The sequence below is a fragment of the Mesoplodon bidens genome (assembly GCF_964165515.1).
Source record: "Mesoplodon bidens genome assembly, chromosome: X".
NCBI classification, from domain to species: Eukaryota; Metazoa; Chordata; class Mammalia; order Artiodactyla; family Ziphiidae; genus Mesoplodon; species Mesoplodon bidens.
In genome coordinates, this window is record NC_138163.1 from 16363164 (window position 1) to 16384817 (window position 21654).

Consider the following 21654-nt stretch of genomic DNA (forward strand, 5'->3'; position numbering starts at 1 on the left):
TCCCAACCAAGATTCTACATTCAATTTAGTCATTCCTTGTTATAACTTCTTTGGCTCCTCTTGGCTGTGACAGTTTTTTAGACTTCTTGTTTTTGAAGACTTTGACAGTTTGGGGTCTTGTGTTTTGTCTTTTACATTAGGTCTGCAGATGTTATTGCTCTTATAGGTAAAAGTTTTTATAAGTTTCTTCTTCCAGAGAACCTCAAATCAAGTCAGTACCATCAGTGTTATGGACTTCCCCGTGGCAATGGTTGAACTAATCTCTTGGCTTTGTCACAGAGGTGACACAAATGTTTTTCTCTAGAGGTCTGAGGATCAGGATCATTTTTATTTATGACAGAGGCACAGGGGCAGCAGCAGAAGCATTTTGTAAGGTACTAGTGAGTCATTTACTTTTAGAAGTATGACCTCAGCATCCCACATAGTTAACGGCTCTTCCTCCACACGAGTGACCATCCAATGGACCTGTATATTGAACAGACTGTCAGTCTTTCTCCTGAGCTCTATATAGAAAGGGGGCCAACATGTGGTTGAGACACAACCAGTGTTCACAAGGTAAGAGTCATTTCTTTGAGGTTAGTATCAGTCGCAACTTAGTTTGGAATTGAAACACGTGATTCAACCTGAGAATCACAAATAGGTCCAGGTTGAGACACAGGATTCAGGACTGCTTTAAGGAAGGTCCCAATCGAAGAATCCTTTCACTATATGCCAAGTGTTTAAACTGACTTATGTTGGTCAAAGCTTTAGCAGACACTCAGTAGGACTAACAAATGCAGCACAAAGAAGCAAGTTCAAAGCACAAGCTAGCCAGCAGGCAGTAGCCCAAGTGCCTGTTCACCAGCATAGAGCAGAGCCAGTTAGAAAGCCAAAGCAAGAGAAGAAAGACCCCCGGTGGTAAGGGATAGCACCTTGATGTCCTGCTCACAGGACCAGTTGTTGTAATCACACCACAGAGACAGGATGGACCCTTCAACCCAAATTCGGTTTGGATGTCGAGACTGATAACACATACACCTAGAGAGTATGAAAAACCTTACTACATAAGGAGGCTTTCTGGGGAGAGCAGGGCAGGCTCTCAAGCAGGTTCAAGAATAGCTTGAGAGAGCAGAAGAAGGAGACTGGCTTGGCTTTTATGGTGGTGAGGGGATGATGCTGGAGTGTTCCCACACACAGGTCAGGTTTTGCACAGCCTGAACTTCCTCCTGGCCCACAGAAGAGAGAGTACCTGAGCTTTCTTATCCGATCTAGGGAAGCAGGGGAAGAGGCAGTGGTAGGGCTCTTTTATAGAATAATGTTGTGTAAATGCAAGGTGTTTAGCACAGTTTAGAATTCTCATAACCATTATAACCACACTTATATTGTTTTCAGTTAAACTACGTTTCACTAGAATAGTATTTCCCAAATTATGGTCCTTTAAATATTATTTAAGGTGGCTTAGAATTATCTTGGTTCATCACAGAGAAACTGTGTAGAAAGAGAAAAGACTGCTAGCCTCAGGAGGTCTGACACACTGGTCACAAAAGAGCAGACTTCATTGTACTATCTGCTGAATTATGAGGGGTTTCTAACATGTTTCCCATCCTGGGTGACTACTGTAGCACCCAAAGACTGTAATAATAATTACCGAAACTAACATTTATTGACTACTAACTCTATGTAGGAATTATGCTAAATACCCATATACATATTTAATCCTCGTCACAACCCTATTGAGATATGTGGCAAAAGAGTGGTTTCTGTCATTTCTGCCAGGACATCTCCATTCCAATTGCAGAAGCAGAAAAGAGCATATAGGAGGGCACATGGGAATATTTATGGGCCAGGCTCAAAAGGGGTATGCATTACTCCTGCTCACATTTCCTTGGGAAAAACTCACATAGCCACATCTAACTACAAGAGAAAATGAGAAATGTAGTCTACCTGGTAGAAGAGGAGAACTTAAATGTTGGAGATAAGCTAGCAATCTCTGTCTCCACCATCTTGTTCATCACTCTCCCCAGTATTTACAGTAGAGCCTGGCACATAGTAGGTGGCCATGAATATTTCTGTTGAATGAATGGGTTTCAACGTTTTTGGTCAGTTATGGGGATCAAAAGCATATAGAACTTGGTTAAGCAATGGTTTCCTAGATATGACACAAAAAGCACAAGCAACAAAGAAAGAGTAAATTGGACTATATCAAAATTTTAAAATGTTTTCTTCTGCAAAAAAATACCATGAAGAAAGCAAAAAGGCACACCAAAGAGAGATCCTGGCAAATCATATATTTAATAAAAGTGTAGTATCCAGAATACAGAAAGAACTCTTACAACTCAACAACAAAAATACAAACAACCCAACTGAAAATCAGGTAAAGGACTTAAATAGACATTGTGCTAATGAAGATATACAAATAGCCAACAAACATATGAAAATATGCTCAATACCATTAGTCGTTAGGGAAATGCAAATCAAAACCACGATGAGATGCCACTTCAAACCCACTAGGAAGGCTATAACTTTTTTAAAAAGAAAATAACAAGTATTGACAAGGATGTAGAGAAAGTGAAACACTCATACACGTCTGGTGGGAACATAAAATGATACAGGTTCTGTGGAAAACATTTTGGCAGTTACTCAACAAGTTAAACATACACTTGCCATATTACCCAGTAACTCTACTCCTAGGTATATAATGAAAAGAGTTGAAAAGGAGGGAACAACAGCAACAACAACAACAAAAAAAAAAACAGGTGAATTGAGCAACACAAAAGCAAAGGGCAGATAATGTTTCAAGAAGTAAAAAATGGTCAACTTTATTAAATAATTTTACAGGTAATATAGGGACAGACAAATGACGATTGAACTTGTTAGTAGAGAGGTCATTGGTACATTTGATAAGAAGGAAATTGAAAGAGTGGAAAATATTTTAATATAAACCTGGATGTGTATTAAGGAGAAAATGTGAGATCAGAAAGTGAGGGGCGGATAGAAAATTTCTTTTGCGAGTTTTGGTGCTAAGGGGAGGAGAAATATGGGACTATAGCTGGAGGGGGATTTGGTATTAAGAGAGTGTATTTTTAAGAGGGTAGATTCTAGAATGCATCTAGCCAATATAAATGACTGAATGAACCTGAGGACATAAAAATCCAAAGGGATAATTGCAGAAGAAAAAATATTGAGAAAGCAAGAGGGGTATTCAGAGCACTAGTAGATGGGATCGGTAGCAAATGTGGAAATCTTGGCTTTCCATGAGAATGAGTAATATTTATAGATTCTACAGTGGAGAAGGAAATGATTATGGTATGATTACAAATGCAGGTAAGATGGTAGACTTGGTGGGGAAGATATAAAAGAATTTTCTCTTGAATCTTCAGTTTTCTCAGTGAAGGATGAGCTAAGGGCATAAAATAACAAGAGTGAGGGTAGGGTTTTGAGAAATTGAGGGGAAGATAAAGTATTGGATATTCATTTTGTATAATGGAAATGGGTGTATAATATGGAAGGATTGATCATTTAAGATATGTGGTCAAGAATTTAAGGTGAGATCAGTTAGCTTTGTCTTGTAAAGTTCTACAGCAACATCCATCACTTGTATATAGGAACAAAGCAGGTAGATAGCTAAATTTAACAGGGGTTGTGGTTTTGCCAGGGAAGTACTAGGGTGGGAAAGTGAGTAGGGAGATGAAGGTTGATGAAAGTAAGTGATACTGATGATAAATTGGTAAGCAATGAAGAAATGCGAAAAGAGAAATGTGGCTGATGCTGAAAAGTAGTAGAATTCACAGATTGGAGTTCAAAATTGAAGAATTTTTAGAGTTGGGTGTGTGAAGGTGTGTATATCTGCACGTGAGCGAGGTATTTTGCTAGGAAGGATAATCAGTTGTAGCCCAAGAGATGTATGTTATAAAATCAGGATTTCAGAGTTGCTGTAATTTTTGAGAATGTCAATGTCTAGTGCATGAGCATTAGAGTGAGTGGCTTAAGTATGATGGAAGAAAAATACCATTGGAATTGAGGGCATGAAAGTTTTGCAAAGCCAAAAATGCTGGATGAATATCCACATAGATGACAGATGTTGAAGTTGCCAAGATGGTGGCAGTACTAAAAGTGGAGAAGAAGACTCAGGAAAGTGTCTAATGAATGAAGGTAAAGAAATAGATGGCGTAGCACATGATATCATCTAATAGCAAGAACTACAAATGAGCTCTGAATTTTGAAAGAGAAAGGAGCAGAAATGGTTTGAATGTGACAGTGAGTCGACTCCTTGGGGTATGTGAGGAAAACTAACGTTTGCTCAAGAGGACTGCAGGGGAAGTGATTTCCTCAAGGCACAGCCATATTCCAGTCATAAAACAGAGATTAAGGGAACACGGAGAGAACAACTTGAAGCTACTGGGGAGTTTCTTAATGATAGACTATGAGTTACAGAGGGCAGGAAAGAAGCGCTCATGAAGTTGGGGAGAGGGTTGGGTCCAATTCCGTCAAGGGCAGAGCAATACGTGAATAAGGGTCTAGTTAATGATGGATAATCTGCAGGGTGGTGACTTAAGTAAAAGTGATAAGACAAGATGGACCTTGTGACTGCACGGCAGATTGGGAGGTGAGTAAAGCCCTCCAGACTACAGATTGCTTAATCTAGGCTGACCTAGAACTAAGAAGAATCCAGAAACACCACTGAAACCTGTTTCCTCTAAATATCATGTATCCTGTATGATGATCCAGCATTTCAAAGATAGACTAGTAAGGACATCTAAGAGGGTAGGCTTGAAAGGAAACTAGTGTGTTTGCTCAAGAGTGTGAGTGTGTATGAAAAATATCAACAGCAAATTCTAATGTCAGAGGGTTGCTACTATAGGCTTATGGAGCCATGCACTATTCTTGGACAACCCAAGGTGCCTGCACAGATGTGGCCCAGATGCAAGCACCAACACTTACTGGGCACCTGCAAAGCCAAAGCTGGGGAAGATGGAAGGCCAAGTGGAAGTGGTATTTTCCCAAGACAGGAATGTATTTACTTAGGCTTCCTAAATGGCAGGTGGACAAAAAATGGAAGAAAGGAAATTAAGCTTCTTTTTGCCTAACATCTCTCCTCAGGAGGAAGTACTTGGAGTTGTATTTCCTACGTAAATTCCCCTGCTAAAACTCCAGGGAGCTCATCAGTGGGCAGATGTTCCCACCTAAGTATGGTTACCAGCAAACATTTATTCAAAATCATGGCTGCATCTGGCTCACATTAGAAGGGTTCTCTTTGTCATTGTCTTTTAAAAGAACAATTCCCCATGCTTATAAATCCAGACTCAGAACATCAATTCAACCAACCTCAGGAGCCCTGTGGCTACACCTTCCTGCTGGGAATCAGCATGGTCCCCAGACAATCAATTTCAGGCGTATTACCAAAGTGTTTTCATTTTCAGTGTTTATCCACTGGAATGTCTACGAGTGAAGAATAGACAGGGCAATACAATCCTAAGATTCAATTTCTTTCATCAAATACAAACTGTGTATATGAGCATCAGGGCAAGAGGATGGAGGACTTTAACTGAAATTCCAATAGATATCTAAGTGCAAATCCTGGAACCATCCCATGCTAGCATTGTGAGTTAGGATAGGTACTTAACCACTCTGAGCCTGTTTTCTGATCTCTAAAAAAAAATAGAAGGATAATATCTCATACAGCTGTTGCAAAGATCAACTCAAATAATTCATGTACAGACTATAGCACAACAACCTACAGAATGGGAGAAAATATTTGTAAATCGTGTATCTGATAAGGGATTTTTATTCAGAATATATAAAGAACTCTTACATGCCTGTGATAAGAAGGTAAATAACCCAACTTTTAAAATGGGCAGAAGATCTAAATAGACATTTCTGCAAGGAAGATATACAAATGGCCAGCAAGCACATTAGAGACGCTTGACATCATTATTCATCAGGAAAACACAAATGAAAACCACAGAAAGATACCATTTCATACCGATTCGGATGGCTAGAATCCAAAAGTGAGATAATCATAACTGTTGGTGGGGATTTAGAGAAATCAAAACCATCATACACTGTTAGTGAGAATGTAAAATGGTATACCTGCTTTGGAAAAGTTTGGTAGTTTCTCAGAGGGTGAAACAGTGTTACTGTATGACCCACTTGTAGGTATATTCCCAAGATAAATGCAAGTATATGTCCATACAAAAACTTGTACATAAATATTCATAGCAGCAATATTCATAATACCCAAAGATGGAAACATCCCAAAGGCCCATCAAATGACCAGTGGACAAACAAAATGTGGCAAATCCATACAACAGAATACTATTCAGACATCAAAAGGAATGAAGAACTAATATATGCTACAATATGGCTGAACCTTAAAAACATTATGCTAAGTGAAAGAAGTCAGTCACAAAAGACCACATATTATGTGATTCTATTCATATGAAATGCTCAGAACAGTCAAATCTATTGATACAAAATAGATCAATAATAGCTTAAGGCTGAGGCAGAAGTTGTTGGGAGCATAGGGGATTCACAGCTACAAGATACGAGGGTTTCTTTTTGAGGTGTTGAAAACGTTCTAAAATAGACTGGAGGGAACTTCAAGACGTCGGAAGAGTAAGACGTGGAGATCACCTTCCTCCCCACAGAAGCATCAGAAATACATCTACACGTGGAACTGCTCCTATAGAACACCCACTGAACGCTGGCAGAAGACCTCAGACCTCCCAAAAGGCAAGAAACTCCCCACGTAGCCTGGTAGGGCAAAAGAAAAAAAGAAAAAGCAGAGACAAAAGAATAGGAACGGGACCTGCACCAGTGGGAGGGAGCCTGAAGGAGGAAAGCTTTCCACACACTAGAAGCCCCTTCACTGGCGGAGACTACAGGTGGCGGACGGGGGCAGCTTCGGAGCCACGGAGGAGAGTGCAGCCACAGGGGTGTGGAGGGCAAAGTGGAGAGATTCCAGAACGGAGGATCGATGCCGACCAGTACTCACCAGCCCGCGAGGCTTGTCTGCTCACCTGCCGGGACGGATGGGGGCTGGGAGCTGAGGCTTGGGCTTCGGTCTGAGCGCAGGGAGAGGACTGGCAGTGTGAACACAGCCTGAAGGGGTTAGTACGCCACGTCTAGCCAGGAGGGAGTCCAGGAAAAGTCTGGAGCTGCCGCAAAGGCAAGAGACTTTTCCTTCCCTCTGTGTTTCCTGGTGCACGAGCAGAGAAGATTCAGAGCGCCGCCTAAGGGAGCTCCAGAGAGGGGCGCGAGGCACGGCTAGGAGCGCAGACCCCAGAGATGGGCATGAGATGCTAAGGCTGCTGCTGCCGCCACCAAGAAGCCTGTGTGCGAGCACAGGTCACTATCCACACCTCCCTTCAGTGAGCCTGTGCAGCCCGCCACTGCCAGTGTCCCGTGATCCAGGGACGACTTCCCCGGGAGAACGCACGGTGTGCCTCGGGCTGGTGCAACGTCACGCCGGCCTCTGTCACTGCAGGCTCACCCTGCCTCTGTACCCCTCCCTCCCCCCGGCCTGAGTGAGCCAGAGCCCCCAAAGCAGCGGCTCCTATAACCCCGTCCTGTCTGAGCGAAGAACAGACGCTCTCAGGAGACCTACACGCAGAGGCGGGGTCAAATCCAAAGCTGAACCCCGGGAGCTGTGCGAACAAAGAAGAGAAAGGGAAATCTCGCCCAGCAGCCTCAGGAGCAGCGGATTAAATCTCCACAATCAACTTGATGTACCCTGCATCGGTGGAACACCTGAATAGACAACGAATCATCCCAAATGGAGGAGGTGGACTTTGGGAGCAACGCTATTTATACATTTTTTCCCTTTTTCTCTTTTTGTGAGTGTGTATGCGTATGCTTCGGTGTGTGATTTTGTCTGTATAGTTTGGCAATTACCGTTTGTCCTAGGGTTCTGTCTGTCCGTTTTTTGTTTTTTTTTTTAGTATAGTTTTCAGCGCTTGTTATCATTGGTGAATTTGTTTCTTCTTCTCGTTTTTCTCTTCTTTCTCGTTTTTTTAATTACTTAAAAAATTTTAATAATAAATTTTTGTCTTTATTTTAATAACTCTTTAATAATTTAATTTAATTTAATTTTACATTTTTCTTTCTTTCTTTCTTTCTTTCTTTATTTATTTATTTATTTATTTATTTCTCCCTTTTATTCTGAGCCGTGTGCGTGACAGTCTCTTGGTGCTCCAGCCAAGCATCAGGGCTGTTCCTCTGACGTGGCAGAGGCAAGTTCAGGATATTGGTCCACCACAGACCTCCCAGCTCCACGTAATATCAAACGGTGAAAATCTCCCAGAGATCTCCATCTCAACACCAAGACCCAGCTCCACTAAATGACCAGCAAGCTACGGTGCTGGATACCTTATGCCAAACAACTACCAAGAAAGGAACACAACTCCACCCATTAGCAGAGAGGCTGCCTAAAGTCATAGTAAGGTCACAGACACCCCAAAACACACCACCAGACTTGGACCTGCCTACCAAAAAGAAAAGATCCAGCCTCATTGACCAGAACACAGGCACTAGTCCCCTCCACCAGGAAGCCTACACAACCCACTGAACCAACCTTAGCCACTGGGGACAGACACCAAAAACAACGGGAACTACGAACCTGCAGCCTGTGAAAAGGAGACCCCAAACACAGTAAGATAAGCAAAATGAAAAGACAGAAAAACACACAGCAGATGAAGGAGCAAGGTAAAAACGCACCAGACCTAACAAATGAAGAGGAAATAGGCAGTCTACCTGAAAAAGTATTCAGAATAATGATAGTAAAGATGATCCAAAATCTTGGAAATAGAATGGAGAATATACAAGAAAAGTTTCACAAGGACCTAGAAGAACTAAAGAGCAAACAAACAATCATGAACAACACAATAAATGAAATTACATATCCTCTAGAAGGGATCAATAGCAGAATAAATGAGGCAGAAGAACGGATAAGTGACCTGGAAGATAAAATAGTGGGAATAACTACTGGAGAGCAGAATAAAGAAAAAAGAATGAAAAGAATTGAGGACAGTCTCAGAGACCTCTGGGACACGATTAAACGTACCAATATTCAAATTATAGGGGTTCCCAAAGAAAAAGAGAAAAAGAAAGGGACTGAGAAAATATTTGAAGAGATTATAGTTGAAAACTTCCCTAATATGGGAAAGGGAATAGTTAATCAAGTCCAGGAAGCACAGAGAGTCCCATACAGGATAAATCCAAGGAGAAACACGCCAAGACACATAATAGTCAAACTATCAAAAAGTAAATACAAAGAAAAAATATTAAAAGCAGCAATGGAAAAACAACAAATAACATAGAAGGGAATCCCCATAAGGTTAACAACTGATCTTTGAGCAGAAATTCTGCAAACCAGAAGGGAGGGGCAGGACATATTTAACGTGATGAAAGGGAAAAACCTACAACCAAGATTACTCTACCCAGCAAGGATCTCATTCAGATTTGACAGAGAAATTAAAACCTTTACAGACAAGCAAAAGCTAAGAGAATTCAGCAGAACCAAACCAGCTTTACAGCAAATGCTAAACCAACTTCTCCAGGCAGGAAACACAAGAGAAGGAAAAGACTTACAATAACAAATGCAAAACAATTAAGAAAATGGTAATAGGAGCATACATATCGATAATTACCTTAAATGTAAATGGATTAAATGCTCCCACCAAAAGACACAGACTGGCTGAATGGATACAAAAACAAGACCCGTATATATGCTGTCAACAAGAGACCCACTTCAGACCTAGGGAAACATACAGACTGAAAGTGAGGGGATGGAAAAAGATATTCCATGCAAATGAAAATCAAAAGAAAGCTGGAGTAGCAATTCTCATATCAGACAAAATAGACTTTAAAATAATGACTTACAAGGGACAAAGCAGGACACTACATAATGATCAAGGGATCGATCCAAGAAGAAGATATAACACTTGTAAATATTTATGCACCCAACATAGGAGCACCTCAATACATAAGACAAATACTAACAGCCATAAAAGGGGAAATCGACAGTAACACAATCATAGTAGGCGACTTTAACACCCCACTTTCAACAATGGACAGATCATCCAAAATGAAAAATAATAAGGAAACACAAGCTTTAAATGATACATTAAACAAGATGGACTTAATTGATATTTATAGGACATTCCATCCAAAAACGTCCAGAGATAAACCCATGTACACATGGTCACCTTATCTTGATAAAGGAGGCTAGAGTATACAATGGAGGAAAGACAGCCTCTTCAATAAGTGGTGCTGGGAAAACTGGACAGCTACATGGAAAAGAATGAAATTAGAACACTCCCTAATGCCATACACAAAAATAAACTCAAAATGGATTAAAGACCTTAATGTAAGGCCAGACACACTAAAACTCTTAGAGGAAATAAAAGAAGAACACTCTTTTGAGATAAATCACAGTAAGATCTTGTTTGACCCACCTCCTAAAGAAATGGAAACAAAACTAAAAATAAACAAATGGGACCGAGTGAAACTTAAAAGCTTTTGCACAGCAAAGGAAACCATAAACAAGATGAAAAGACAACCCTCAGAATGGGAGAAAATATTTGCAAACGAAGCAACTGACAAAGGATTAGTCTCCAAAATTTACAAGCAGCTCATGCAGCTCAATATCAAAAACACAAACCACCCAATCCAAAAATGGGCAGAAGACCTAAATAGACATTTTTCCAAAGAAGATACACAGATTGCCAACAAACACATGAAAGAATGCTCAACGTCGTTAATCATTAGAGAAATGCAAATCTAAACTACAATGCGGTATCATCTCACACCGGTCAGAATGGCCATCATCAAAAAATCTACAAACAATAAATGGACAACCTGGGAGAAATGGACAAATTCTTAGAGAAGGTGTGGAGAAAAGGGAACCCTCATACACTGTTGATGGGAATGTAAATTGATACAGTCACTAAGGAGAACAGTATGGAGGTTCACTAAAAAACTAAAAATAGAACTACCATACGACCCAGCAATCCCACTATGGGGCATATATCCTGAGAAAACCATAATTCAAAAAGAGTCATGTACCACAATGTTCATTGCAGCTCTATTTACAATATCCAGGGCTTGGAAGGAACCTAAGTGTCCATCAACAGATGAATGGATAAAGAAGATGTGGCACATGTATACAATGGAATATTACTCAGCCATAAAAAGGAACGAAACTGAGTTATTTGTAGTGAGGTGGATGGACACAGAGTCTGTCATACAGAGTGAAGTAAGTCAGAAAGAGAAAAACAAATACCGTATCCTAACACATATATATGGAATCTTTAAAAAAATATGGTCATGAGGAACCTAGGGGCAAGACGGGAAAAAAGACGCAGACCTGGGCTTCCCTGGTGGTGTACTGGTTGAGAATCCGCCTGCCGATGCAGGGGACACGGGTTCGTGCCCCGGTCTCGGAGGATCCCACATGCCACAGAGAGGCTGGGACCGTGAGCCATGGCCACTGAGCCTGCGCGTCCGGAACCTGTGCTCCACAACTGGAGAGGCCACAACAGCGAGAGGCCCGCGTACCGAAAAAAAAAAAAGAAATGTCGCAGACTTACTAGAGAATGGACTTGAGGACACGGGGAGGGGGAAGGGTAAGCTGGGACAAAGTGAGAGAGTGGCATGGACATATATACACTACCAAATGTAAAACAGATAGCTAGTGGGAAGCAGCCACATAGCACAGGGAGATCAGCTCAGTGCTTTTTGACCACCAAGAGGGGAGGGATAGGGAGGGTGGGAGGGAGGGAGATGCAAGAGGGAGGGGATATGGGTATATACGTATATGTATAGCTGATTCACTTTGTTATAGAGCAGAAACTATTACACCATTGTAAAGCAATCATACTCCAGTAAAGATGTTAAAAAAAAAGTGTGTTTGTTCAAAATAAATAAATAAATAACTTTCCTAACCGCTTAGGAAAGTTATTTCTCCTTCCTATGAAATGAAAAATGATGTATAAGGGCACTTAGTACTGACTATAAATTCCAGTTCTGTCAGTGTTGGTATCTGGCGCATGAGGGGCACCCATGTTAGGGAGCTTTTGGTTAATTTCCCTGGGCCATATAGAGCAAAGTGTTCTCTCAAATACTCTCTGGAAATTCGGAGCCTCAAATATGTTTGCCACCTTCCCCCAAGTCATCATATTTATTAACATCCTTGTCTTATTTTTCTAGAAGCAGGAGTTTCTAGCAGATCTTTTCCCTTTGTGAAAGGATGTATTTCTGTGTGAGGTGGATCTAGGCCGCCTTAATCTGTCCTCTAATGTTCACCTCAGTAGCACTTTACCTGGTTGATAATATCTTTGAGGCCAACTTCCTGTAATGTTTTTCTTTTTCTTTTCTTTTTTTTACCTTAGGAGCACTGTATAATAAAAACTCCATTAAAGATGCAAAACCAAAGTGAGCCATGAAGCAAGACACGATGGGGCCTATCAGCATTCCTAAGTGTGTTCAAGGCGAAAGCATTTCAGAGGGAGTTAAACAACAGTCATTATAGCTATCTTTGTTGACCTCTGAATCTATATGCCAGTCACTGTGTTTGACATACATTAATTCTCATAAAACTTCTGTCATGTTGACATTATTATCTCCCTTTTACAAATGGGGAAAGAGGTTCACATAAATTAAATGACTTTCTCAGGGCAACAGCTAGTAAGTTTCAGGGCTGGATTTGTATCCAAAATAAAGTGGGCTTTGTTTGGTTTTTTGACTCTATTTTCTTCTTAGTAGTACTGCATACATTTATTATTTATATGTATTAAAAAGGATAAAATAAGTTTGGACTCTTCTCTCACACAACATGAAGTTCTGTATGATCTAAAGATAAAAATGTTGAAGTAAAATATATATATTATGGAAAACGTATGCATAATCTAGGAGTCAAGAAAAATTTCTGTGCAAGCTGGAAAACCTAGACACTCTAGAGAAATGACTGACATATTTGAGTGCTTAAAACTTAAAATGTAATCATATGGCAAACGTAAAGGTAAATAAAACCAGAAGACAAATAATACAGGAACATATATTTGTAAGACACATGACAGATAAAGGGTTCAATATCCAACATATAAAAAATTTCCCACACATTAATAAGAAAAGACAAACACCCTAATTGAAAGTGGTTAAAAAGGGTAAAAAGGGCTGTTCAAGGAGGCAGAAAACCCCCTTGCCAATAAACAAGTGAAATTACTCAACTTTACCAGCAATCAGGCGTATTGAAATTAAATTAACAAGGAAATATCACTTTAAAACCATTAAACATGTTATCACACATTGCTGGAGTTTTGTGGAGGTTAATATGTTATCTCATACATTTGCCGAGGGTAATGTGCAGTATATTAAAGCCATTTGGAAGTCAATCTGGCAACCCCTATTAAAATTAAGAATTTACATAAACTTTAACTTAGCAATTCCATTTCCGGGGCCTTCTTCCATAGAAGATAAAAGCACGGGTATATAACAGTGAATATGAACAAAATAAATTTTACGTATATATTCAGATTAATTGCAACGTTTTTTCTAGTAGCCAAAAAACTGGAATCAACTTGAATGTCCTCAATAGAGGAATGGTTTAATAAGTTGTCTTTCACTCAAACCATTGCATTTTACATAACTAGTTTAAAAAGTGTGTTAAGTCTATACCAGACGATGAGGAAAACATTTCTCTGAAATGTTTCTAAGTGAGAAAAACTACGTGCAGTAAAGAGTAAAATAGTGCCCCTATATGTTTTTATGCATACATATGTATGTTACCTTATTTATGAACATAGACAAAGATATGCAAAGATTCACACCAGGCTTTTAACACTGCTTATCCAGTGGAGGAGTGGCTAATGAAGTGTAAAAATCCTATAGATGTACAGGCTTTCTCAATATTTATGTATATGTATGAATATATATATATATAATTCTCAACATTTATATATAATTGCTTTATGTAAATGCACATGTAAATTACATATGTGTAAAGCCATGTACAAAGAGATAGTTGCTGAAAGTGTGCATATCATAGAGAGTGTTTTGAGTTTTTAGTGTTTAGGGTTCTTTTTTTTAACTTTCTTTCTTGTACTTTGAGTTTTTCAAAATAAAAATTTTACATGATTTTAAGTTTAACATTTTCTAAAGCCAACATTATAGAGCAGGTTAAGGAAATGATCCAGTATCTACAGAATGATTTGATTGTTCAGTCCTCCAGCAGTTCATCAAACTACATTGAGCAGCAACCGTGACATTGTGTCAGGTGTGTTAAAGTGGTTGGGATTACAGAGATGAATGAAATATGCTCCTTCTTGTTGTATATTACAACAAGACAAACATATAAATGAACCATTCTAATACAATATGGCTATTGCTTTAATATAAGAATTTGTAGGACCATAGGGGCAATGAACTCTGCAGGCATTGGTGGTAGAGAGGCTTCAGAGGGAAAGAACCATTTGAGCTTAGCCTTAAAGACTGAGGATGCTTTCATCACTCACCAGCCTTAGGTGGGGAAGGGAAAGCAATCCCTTCAAAGAGGAAGGAATCAACATCTAGTCCTATTTCATTCATCAAGAATGTGGAGGAGGAAGTAAACAGTTTATTATTTATAGTCTCAAATGATGGTAATGAGTGGAAGATGGGCAAATGGAACAAGAGACTTTGGAAGAGTCCTGATCAGGAACTAATAAAATGAGAACCTGCTTTGAAACATGCAAGCAGGTTTTTCTGAGGGAAGAAGAACTCTAAGCTGCGTTTAATGAAAGGAAGCAACTGTCAAAGCAATCTGACTAAGTTCAGTACATTAGGTTTGCAGTTGGGGAAGAAATATGGGTTGCTGTTCATTTAGGACCTGTGGAAGAGGTTGGAGAAAAGGGGATAGGTATTCAAGCAATGATTCATTAGGTAGAAAGAAGAGAATGTTAGAAATCAGACACTACTGCCACTTACTGAATAAATTCATCATAAGCCATATACAGACACATTATAAAGTATCTCAAGGTACCAGAATGCTTGACCATTGAGGTAAGGTGCCCCAAAATACTGTGTCTTCAAGGAAAACACAAGGGTTCAGTACTCATGGGTTAGCAGCAGTTAACATAAGACACACAAGCTTTTGGGGAGTGGGGGAGAAAGAAGCAAGGATTATGCATGTATGTATTTATATCATAGATGATAACAACAGAAGCCATTTAATCAAATGCTTATTATTGGCCTAATATAATGTCAGGTGTTTTACATAAATTACCTCATTTAATCCCAGCATGGCTCTAAGATCTAGATACATGTTACTATCATTCCCTTTTTACAGAAGAGGAAACTAAGTCTTACAGGAGTTAAAAAACGTACTCAAGTTCAAATAGCTTTTAGGTGGTGAAGCTGTAAATTGAGATCGGACTTTAAATCCTATGCTCCCAACTGCTCAACTAGACACTAAGTTATATTCCCCCTGCTAAACCCTAGTCCCAGCCATCATCATATCACACCTGTATTGTCCCAACAGCCTGTCAGCCCTCTGGTCCTACACAGTTCACAACATCCAGTGAACTTTCTAAAACATACATCAGACGACATCACTTTCCTTTATCAAACCATCCAGTGGCCCTCCACTGCACGTAAGATAAAATCCAAGTTCTTACCCTGCAGGTCCCTATGTGACCACTTCTCTGCCAGCCTCTCCAGTCTCGGTCATCAATCTCCGCTCTGCCCCTCTCTGACTGCACTCCAGTCACTCACCCTTCTGCTCTTCCTCAACACACTCTTCTCGTTCTGGCCTCACGGCATTGCTACTTGCTAGTCTACCTAAAATGCTCTTCTTCAAAGTCTTCACACAGCTGACTCGAACTCATTATTCAGATCTTGATTCAAATATCAGCTCCTTAGAGAAGGTTCCCCACACCAACAACAAGAACGACCCCTTTGCCCATGAAAACAGAAGTTACTTGAGGACAGGAACTATTGATTTCATGTTCTTCACGCTAATTCCAGAACCAAGAGTAATATCTGACACCTACTAGGCACTCAGGACATATTTCTTTCCTGAAATACTGGTATCTTTTTTAAAGTGTCATACTTATATGCCTATGAGTATATCTATATCTATATATATATATATATATATATATATTATGGATATGTGAGCTTGTTGTCACCTCACAGAAGTGGAATGTTCATCCCTCACCCAAAATTTGGTTTGAATGTCAAGACTAATGATGCCACACATATACCAAGAAGGTATGAAAAGGATTATTACTCACATAATGAGTTATGCATCAAAAATGCAGTTAGACCAAAAAAAGAAAAAAGAAAAAACTGCTAATTGTGAAGTGTTGGGTAATTAGATGGTTGTGATTCTTTCATTCTATAGATATAGGAACAGATATAGAAATAATCTAATCTTCAAGTTCTACACCTTAAGAATATACAATTTTTATTTATCCATTATACCTCAATAAAACTGAAAAAATGGGATCAGTCTCAATGACAACTTACCCATGGTGTTTGTCTGATAACTAAAACATTGTGTGGTTTATTTAATTTAATTTGGACTTGTTTATGTAAGCCATTATGGCACCTGCAGCATGAGACCAATAAGAAAGGTGAACGTTCCATTGAATATCTAGTACTATCAAGAGCTAGTACTATATATTCTTAGAAGTGAAATGAGTGCCTTAGTCTCTCTATCAATGTGCAGAACTTCAAAGAAGGTAAAGAGTGCTATGGTGAGACATTGTATTGTGGCTTTAATATGTGCAGAAGATGTGTGACCTTGATTTATATTTTGGGTATCCGTGAGGCAAGAGATTCTATGAGTTCTTTACCCCAAATGAGGCAATCTTGGAGAAGGAATTGTTTGCATTGGTCAGAACAGATGGTCAGACCGCTGGCAGTGGCCCAAAGATCTATAAAAATGTGAAGATGAGGGCAATTGTTGGCTAAGACATGGCCAAGTGCTCAGATAACTGGCTAAAGTTTGGCCAACTGAGCTGATCCTGTGTCCTGTCCTTTATCAGGAACATTCTGATTAAGAGATGAAAAGCAGCAAGAGTCAAGCAAGCTCCATTAAGTGTGACAGTGGCAATGCCATTGGTTAAGTGAATGAACCCCCTTTGGTATTCACTGTGTTGAGCCTAAGGGGCTCCCCAGGTATCCAAGTGTTCTAAGAGATGACCTCCTCTAGCACTGTGGCATCCGGCAAGGGACCCAGCACAGGGGACGTTACCCTCTCCTGATAGTAGGGTATGCAGAGAGCCCAGGTTCAGCTCCATCCTTTAGCAAGGAGGCCTCACTAGCTGTGCTGGGCTTGCAGGGTGCTGTTTCCATGATCAAAGTCCTAACGGGCAGCTGTATACTGAGGGTCCCATGTTCAGGACCTGAGACAGTCTATATTTCCAGGAAAGTCCAGTATGTACCCACCAATTGCTACACTAATGGCATACAGCAATGGGCCAAGGAAGATAGTTCCTTGTATCAGAAGCCCATGCAACTAACGGCCATCACTGATGGTAGAGGGACTCCAAGATATATGAGAGAAGGTTGCTAAAGCTCCCACAGTGAAGGAATCCCGGGGGGCCGTAACAGGAATGCCTGTTCTATGGCCATTCAGGCAGATTCTAGTATCTTTTTACAGGGGGTCTCATTCAAGTTGGGCCTATTTGCAAGTTACAGAACAAAAAAAAAAAGCTTTGTAAATGAGGAGTGTTGCCTCCAGAATCTAAACATGTCGAAAACATGTTGGGCTTGTTTTAACAATGTGGGTCCTAAGAAGACTAAAAGCTGTTTCTTGACACTGTCAGGACTGGAGCAGCCCTCAACTTACTAAATAATTTTCATGAGCTTAACTGAAGTGGTGGGGCCCTGTACTATGTGTCTCATGTGAATCTCCTCAAAGGAGGATGTCATTAGTGTGATGTCATAACTGTGTACCCGAAAAAAGTTAGAGCTGGTTAAAATATTGCCTGTGAAGACTATGTGAGATGGCAGGCGTGGAGACTGAGCCCATTGAGTACCCAGGTGAAGGTGTATTGTGTCCCTTTAAAGGTGAAGGTTAACTGCAGCTGAGAGGTTGTTGAACTAGGCACTGAATAGAACATGCTAGGCAAATACTTTGCTCTAACTGCAAAGTATTTACCAGTTACTTATTTATTATTGGGTGGAATCAGTCATTTCAATAGGTGGGGCCATGACGCCAAGGGTACGAATTCACACTGAGGCACCGGTCCTGTTTTGCCGGGTTTAAGAACAAGTAAAACTTGGCTGTTAAATGCAGCAGAACTGGGGATAACCACACCTTCTCTAACTAGGTCTTATATAATGGGTTTCAATCTGTGAAAACCGTGCTTTCATTTAGATTGAACCTTTTCTTAAACACTGAAGTGAAAGGTATTATTTTAACTAGGGGGAAAGGTCCATAGGGTCCCATAGTTTTCAAGCTGATTATAAGGGCCAGAGACTTAACTTGATTACTTATTGGGTCAGGTTCTCCACGTGCACTAGAGGATATTTTAGGGTAATGGATGTCTTGGCTATGGAAAAGTTAGGCACGGAAAGAATTCGGATGGTTCAGGTTAGGCATATCTGTTTCTATTTTATGTTCACCTACTCCCTGGCTGGGAGTGGATGAACATAAAGTGTGGCCAGATGTGGGCCAGAAGGGGAAGGGGAATTAATGAGGCTTCAAAACTGTCCATTGTCAAACATCAAAAGTGGAATCAGATGATGACACACACTGCCACCACCCATACAGCACCCCTCTCCCCATCTGGGACCTCCCAAACACACACGGAAACACCAAGTCCATTTCCTCCTCAGCAGCAGGATAAAGTGTTCAGGAAGAAATCTGTCTTCAGAGCTCAGTCCTCACCCAGTCCTTATTCCCGGTGTCTGGCTAACTATGGACTGGCTGGTCTGGGCCCCAAACTGGCAGGATACTACCTCCCTCCCTTCTCACACGCCTGCCCCTTCCTGCCTTCCTTCAGTCCCCATCACCGAAGAACAGACAGAGATACACACACATCTTTCTACAACAGCTTGTACATCAATAGCTGAGGGCTTTTTTATTTGGTCTCTACACAGGTGACCATGTCTCCAGTGCTTTCTCTGGAGAGACAACAGAGACAGCAAGGTCTCAGTCACCTGATAGACCCAGGGCAGCACTTTATGAACTGCTGGAAGAGCCCTCTGGGACGTTTTCATCCTCCTCTGGCTCTTTAGTCATTGTTGTACTCCGCCAGTAATAGAATGCTAGCATCTTTGACTTCTTCTGTGTAGAACCTCTTCCCGAATTCTGACGACGGACTGATTTTCTTAACTCGACCACCTCCTGAATCTGGTCGGAAAACAAAGTGATACAGAAAGATATTGATTTGGGGAAAGAGGATGGGAAGGAGAACTTTGAGAGAATGGGTGTGGATTGAGAAGGGGTTTGTGCCAGGGAAGGGCTGGGTAAGTCTTGGGTGGGGGCTGAAGAGGAGGCACGTGAGTCGGGTAATCTGACCTCTTCCATCTTATAGCCCTGGAGTGGAGAATTCACCCTCTCCCTTCTGCGTTGGCCCCCCGGTGTTTGTTGCTCTGACCTCTCGGTGTTTGTCCGTGCATCACGGTTAGGCTCCTGGGGGACTGTACTTTCCTCTGCCATGTCAGTAGCAACAGTGTGCTCTACTCCAAGGCTCCTGGCCTCCCTATATATACCCTGCCAGGACAATGAAGAGCCACACCCATCAGCTTTGATTGGTCAGCCAATGGTAGCGCTGGGGTGGCTGTGACATCACAAAGCACTACCCTTGAAGATACGTGGGGGGAGGGGAGGGGTGCAGAGGAGTCTACGTGCTCTGGTTAGAGAAAGGGAGTGCTTCCTCAACACCCAGTAAAGAGCCTTCCCAAATTGACCTTCCACTCTTCCTCATCTTCTCTGGTTCAATCCTTGTGGTGCATATGTTAGGGAGAAGGTGTTCCCTCCAAACCATTCCACATGGCCAACCCCATTCAGTGTTAAATTCTGTTGTCTCCCAGATCTCATCACCTGGTATTGTGTGGTTTTTAAAAACTTTTTATTTTAGAACAGTTTTATGTTTACAGAGTAATTGTGAAGATCATATTCATACACTCCACAACAAATTTCCCTTCTTAACATTGTACATTAGTATGGTACAATTGTTCAACTTAGTGAACCAACACTGAAACAGTATTATTAACTAAAGTCTGTACTTCATCAGAATTCCTTTTTTTTTAAATGTTGAGCCTTCTTTTAATTAATTTATTTTTATTTTTGGCTGTGTTGGGTCTTCGTTTCTGTGTGTGGGCTTTCCCTAGATGTGGCAATCAGGGGCCACTCTTCATCGTGATGGGCGGGCCTCTCACTGTCGCGGCCTCTCTTGTTGCGGAGCACAGGCTCCAGATGCGCAGGCTTAGCGGCTGTGGCTCTCGGGACTAGTTGCTCTGCGGCATATGGGATCTTCCCAGATCAGGGCTCGAACCCGTGTCCCCTGCATCATCAGGCAGATTCTCAACCTCTGTGCCACCGTGGAAGCCCCAGATTGCCTTATTTTTTACCTAATATTCTTCTTCTGTCCCAGGATCCCAACCAAGATTCTACATTCAATTTAGTCATTCCATGTTATAACTTCTTAGGCTCCTCTTGGCTGTGACAGTTTTTTAGACTTCTTGTTTTTGAAGACTTTGACAGTTTGGGGTCTTGTGTTTTGTCTTTTACATTAGGTCTGCAGATGTTATTGCTCTTATAGGTAAAAGTTTTTATAAGTTTCTTCTTCCAGAGAACCTCAAATCAAGTCAGTACCATCAGTGTTATGGACTTCCCCGTGGCAATGGTTGAACTAATCCCTTGGCTTTGTCACAGAGGTGACACAAATGTTTTTCTCTAGAGGTCTGAGGATCAGGATCATTTTTATTTATGACAGAGGCACAGGGGCAGCAGCAGAAGCATTTTGTAAGGTACTAGTGAGTCATTTACTTTTAGAAGTATGACCTCAGCATCCCACATAGTTAACGGCTCTTCCTCCACACGAGTGACCATCCAATGGACCTGTATATTGAACAGACTGTCAGTCTTTCTCCTGAGCTCTATATAGAAAGGGGGCCAACATGTGGTTGAGACACAACCAGTGTTCACAAGGTAAGAGTCATTTCTTTGAGGTTAGTATCAGTCGCAACTTAGTTTGGAATTGAAACACGTGATTCAACCTGAGAATCACAAATAGGTCCAGGTTGAGACACAGGATTCAGGACTGCTTTAAGGAAGGTCCCAATCGAAGAATCCTTTCACTATATGCCAAGTGTTTAAACTGACTTATGTTGGTCAAAGCTTTAGCAGACACTCAGTAGGACTAACAAATGCAGCACAAAGAAGCAAGTTCAAAGCACAAGCTAGCCAGCAGGCAGTAGCCCAAGTGCCTGTTCACCAGCATAGAGCAGAGCCAGTTAGAAAGCCAAAGCAAGAGAAGAAAGACCCCCGGTGGTAAGGGATAGCACCTTGATGTCCTGCTCACAGGACCAGTTGTTGTAATCACACCACAGAGACAGGATGGACCCTTCAACCCAAATTCGGTTTGGATGTCGAGACTGATAACACATACACCTAGAGAGTATGAAAAACCTTACTACATAAGGAGGCTTTCTGGGGAGAGCAGGGCAGGCTCTCAAGCAGTT